The sequence below is a fragment of the Electrophorus electricus genome, chromosome 23 (genome assembly GCF_013358815.1).
Source record: "Electrophorus electricus isolate fEleEle1 chromosome 23, fEleEle1.pri, whole genome shotgun sequence".
Taxonomy (NCBI): Eukaryota; Metazoa; Chordata; class Actinopteri; order Gymnotiformes; family Gymnotidae; genus Electrophorus; species Electrophorus electricus.
This window is the reverse complement of record NC_049557.1, coordinates 11,409,653-11,414,652: the sequence shown is the minus strand read 5'-3', so window position 1 is coordinate 11,414,652 and position 5,000 is coordinate 11,409,653. Positions and strand designations below refer to the sequence as shown.

Genomic DNA, 5,000 nt, shown 5'->3' with positions numbered 1-5,000 from the left:
CACGTCTGTGACTCGGTCAGCGAGGCCGTAAAGAACCAGTAGACGTTTGCTCGTCGCTCGCGCTGCGGACTGCCGCGTGTGCGGCTCCGTGGCAGTTAGCGTTGTGACGCACGTGCACGTGCAGGGTAGACGAGGCTGCCGAGAGGTTCGGTTCGCTCGCGCTGAGTTATATCGCACTCCTAACAGGCACGCAGGAAGATCGCTCGTGCTGAGTTAAGTCCTGTAGTCCTTTTAGTAGGTAATGTTCATTTTGACATGAGCGCGCACTGTCGCGCGACCTACTAACGTCAGTCTCCGTAACTGTAATTATCAGAAGTGATTAACGACGAATTAATTCCGTTCCGTTCGCTGAGTTATTCTGCTTCGTGTTTTGCCATTGCGTTGGAATAGCTGAGAGAAAGAGAGAGAGAGAGAGAGAGAGAGGGCGATAGAGCTCACAAGCACCGCTCGATGTGTAAGTGACTGCAGTGATACCCAATAGGATCCTTGTTCTCTTTATTCTGAGTCAAAGCGCCTCGGCGCTGCGATAAACAACAGTCCACATCAGCGCACGGGACGAAACGTTCGCCTCCTGCTGGAACACCGGTCCCGGTCCGAGCTACGCACGGGCTCTGCGCCGCTGCCAAATAAAGAGCGAGCGAGTGAGCGAGGAGTCGCAGCGATGCCATCCTGCGCGCAAAAGCGGCAGCCACGCGCAGCCCCTCTCAGCACAAAATAACTATTGTGGGGGTCGAGGCGAGCGATAGCGCAACTGCCCCCGCGCACAGCAGGCGGGCGAGACAGATGTAGTCGTCATGTGTCACGGCTGGTTCGGTAGCACAGGGACCGACGCTCACCGTCCGTGAAGTCACCGGGCTGCTCCGGACGGCTGTCTGAAGCGCTGCACTACTGCAGATCCAGATCGGGATGCCATATATTAAGAACGTGCACACAAGAGCTCTGTGGCGCGCGCTTCTCTGGGGACAGGTGCTGTTGTGCGTGCTGGGGGGGTAGCTGGAGGACGGAAGAGCGAGCCGCTACACAGTTGTCTTGAGGATGTCACGGCGGCGGGGATCAGATCTGGACAGAGACAGGTGCGACAGCAGGAAGTGGCTTTGAAACGGCACGGTAACAGCGGACCCCTCCTCTTTTCGGTCATTCTGGAGCTTAGCGTGTGGGAGGCGAGATTCAAGTGAAGAGCCCAGAGAACCGGGTTTGCCCTCTACGATAGTTGCTGGTAAGTGTGCTTGTGCATCGCTGCCGAAGTCCCGGTCGGTGGCTCTATGTGCTGCGCTGCGAGGCGGAAATATCAGTCGCGCCGTATGCCGCCGCTTCACTGGGGACGCGAGCGCGTGCAACTCTGTGCCCGTGCAGTCTCGAAAACTGAGTCTGTTAGTTTATGCTCGCATACGCAAGTGTTTGAGGTCCTTTTATACAAACAGTTCACTTAACGCCACGCGGGGCGAGGAGGACGTCTCGAGTTAACTCGGTGTGTGCAGTTGTCAGAGGTTGTTTTGCTCTGGTTTGTTCGAGTCGTATATAATTCGGGTTATGCCTGCGAATGCACCACTGCACTTTAATCATGTGTGTAAACTAGGGAAACATCTCCCAACCTAATAAAATGGGTTTTTTATTTCGTTAGCTTTTAATCGTCAGTGTTGTTTGTGACTGCAGAGACAGGAGGGAGTTTGACAGCGAAAAGAGCGAGCCTTTTCTTGTCATAAGCATCATTTCATACCGATCATCTAAAAAAAAACTAAATTAGACGAAAAAAGGCACACGGACTGGTTTCATATAGCCTGATATTTGTTTATTGCTACGCAGTTGCTTGCAAGCGGTTCTGCATAACGTCTGCGTTTGAAGATTCCGCTGTGGAGCACGCGCTGGTCTATTTTAGCCAGTTTCTCCTCAGTCCGGGCTGTAAGCGCGTGCAGTTTGCTGCGCTGTGTTTGAGCGTCCGCGCACGTATGTTACTTTGTCCACTGCCACCACGCCTGTCCCTAGACGCGCGCGCGCGCGCGCTTTTCTTTGTCGCTAATGAAGTGGACTGTGGTGTCAGAATCGCAGTTTGCGCGGCGCTTTTCTCCGCGAGCCATACTTTACCCCTCAGCTTTCGCCGTCTCACTCAGGAATTTGCGGTTTTTTGCTGTGGTTCGTGGCTGTTTCAAATTCAAATCGCCATTGATTTTTCTTTTGTCAGTCTGTGAGGCTAGTGCGCTAGAAAAGGGGGAAACGGTGAGAGGAGTCCCCAAGGGTCAGGGCGAGCCAAAAGAAAGCGCGAGGAGAGGCGCGCGAGCGGAGACAGCTTCCCTCATCCGTAAGGGAAAACTAAGAAATAACTAGAAAACTAGAAAAGAGTTCCTCCTCCGGAGAAGTCCTATAGAAAATCAACCTATAGCGCTCTCTCTTTCTCTCTCTCTCTCTCCCTCCCTCCCACACGCTCTCACACACACACACACACACACACACACAGACACACACACACACACACACACACACACACAGACACACACACACACACACACACACACACACACACACACACAGACAGAGCACTGCTTGGGGAGGGAGTTTCCCCTCATCTACAGTGTTTCCAGAGAAGACAGCCCAGTAACTCATTACACACACTCACATGGTCGGTGTTAAACACACACACACACACACACACACACACACTTTGGCTGGGTTACATTTCATAACAGTTCTATATCACTTCACTGTTGTCAGTGTTTAATTATATTCATTATATGAATTTATGCATTTGGGATCCAGAGTTTCTGGCAACAGCAGTGTTTGGGTGTGTGGGAACAACCGTGTGAGGGTGTGTGGGAACAGCAGTGTTTGGGTGTGAGAAGTTTTGCTGGAGGATTGGAGTCAGGACTGTGAGGGTTTGGGAGAGGTGTGGGGGTGTGGTAGGTGTGGGAGGTGTGGGAGGGGTGTGAGGACAACGTCCTGCAAAGGGGCAACCTCGAATGACCCCCATTGCTGACCACTGGTGTGTATTTGGGAGAGAGAGTGAAATGTAAAAGAGAGTGTGTGCTTGTGTGTGTGTGTGTCCTGAATAACCCCTCTGTTAGTCTGTGCTCCATTTCTCCAGTGGCTATGTTTCCACCCTCAAGCTGTGGCCACAGTGTCAGAGAACAGGTGCTGCAGTCAGAGGGGGTACACACACACACACACACACACACACACACACACAAACACAAACACACGCGCAAACACACACACAGGCACACATGCTTACACACAACATGCACAAACACATGTGCACAGTTAGGACTGTAGTCTATATAAAGGGCCAGCCCCTAACCAAACATCTCTCCTAAACACCACCCATAACCCCACCTGTCTCCTAAACACCACCCCTAACCCCACCTCTCTCCTAAACACCACCCCAACCCCACCTCTCTCTTAAACCCTTCCCCTAACCCCACCTCTCTCTTAAACCCCGCCCCTAGCCCCACCTCTTTCCTAAACACCGCCCATAACCCCACCTGTCTCCTAAACACCACCCCTAACCCCACCTCTCTCCTAAACACCACCCCAACCCCACCTCTCTCTTAAACCCTTCCCCTAACCCCACCTCTCTCTTACTCTCTCTTACACCCCGCCCCTAGCCCCACCTCTTTCCTAAACACCGCCCCTCACCCCACCTCTCTCCTAAACCCTGCCCCTAACCAAACCTCTCTCCTAAACACTGCCCCAACCCAACCTCTCTCCTAAACACCGCCTCTAAACCCCACCTCTCGCCTAAACCCCACCCCTAATCTCACCTCTCGTCTAAGCACCACCCCAAACCCCACCGCTCATCTAAACCCCGCCCCTAAACCTAGCTCCTAAACCCCGTCACTTTTCAGTTCATTTCAATTTAAAGATCAGTTCAGTTCAGTGTACAATATTGCCAAAGCTATAGACGTTCAGTTTGGGAAAGTCTGTCTGTCTGGCACACACACTTTTCCTCTGTCTGCTGTGTTTGTTGTTTTAACTTCTCTTATTTGCACCTCATTTTACATCTTTATGTCTTTTCGTGTTCCCTAAATGAATACTATTTCTCCTTGGCTCTCTGTTTCTTGCTCTCTCCTCATCCCTCTCTCTTTCTCTCTTTCACTCTGTCAGTGGGTTGTCATGCTGAAATACTCTTCCACTGGGATCCCAAAAGGGCCCAGTGGAGCGTGACAGAGTCACCACTTAGCCATAAGAGACATAGAGGGAGGACGAATACAGCCGGCTTGTCCCTCACGGACAGCATCAGTGTGTCCATCCGTATCCAGGGATTAGTGTGTTTGTCCACACACACACACACACACACACACACACACACACACACACACACACACACACACACACACACACACAATGTGTGTGCACCTTCCCCAACAAACAAACTTCAAGCCTGCATTTCAGAACGACAGCCATGGTGCTTTGTGATTCGCTCCACTGTTCTGGAATTTTCCGGAAAGTTCTGTGGCTGCTGCCGACCGACCGTGCATCTCAGTGAAGGAGGACGTGCATGGTTGCCATGGGAGCCATAAACAAGTTAACACTCCTTACTTCATTTACCAGGACCCTGGGGCGTCCTCGGGGTTAAACGCGTGCCCCACTCTGCCAGTAGGTGTCCTTATGGCAAGACGGAGGTCAAAGTGCCTTCCATTAAAATGAAATAACCCTCCCTCCCTCCTTCCATCCCGCCAAACATTTTTTCACTCGTTTACTGTCTCTCACTCCTTCTTCTCTCTATCCCCCACCACCATGTCACGTTTCATGAGAGAGCTAAAAAGAGAGAGAGGGGAGAGAAAGAATGACAGAGTGAGGATGAGAAAAGAGAAAAAGGAGAGCAGAGAACGAGAGAGGAAAGAAAGAGTTCTTCTCTATCTTCTGACACAGCCGATATGAGGTGTTGGCTGATGGATTTAATATCATTACCATCATACTCCAGCCCAGTGCGCCAATCCCAGCCAGTCCCAGCCAATCCCAGCCAGTCCCAACCAGTCCCAGCCAATCCCAGCCAGTCCCAGCCAATC

The 5,000-nt window shown here is 51.8% G+C and overlaps 1 protein-coding gene across 1 annotated transcript in view; it reads left to right on the top strand.

Moving 5' to 3' along the window:
* The first annotated feature begins 172 nt into the window (after positions 1-172).
* The window catches only part of sema6bb (sema domain, transmembrane domain (TM), and cytoplasmic domain, (semaphorin) 6Bb), a 115,532-nt gene continuing 110,704 nt past the window's right edge, over positions 173-5,000 (top strand). Inside the window, exon 1 of the mRNA XM_035521968.1 lies at positions 173-1,216. The gene's annotated coding sequence lies outside the window, so the exon portion shown is untranslated. The remainder of the gene's footprint in view (positions 1,217-5,000) is intronic.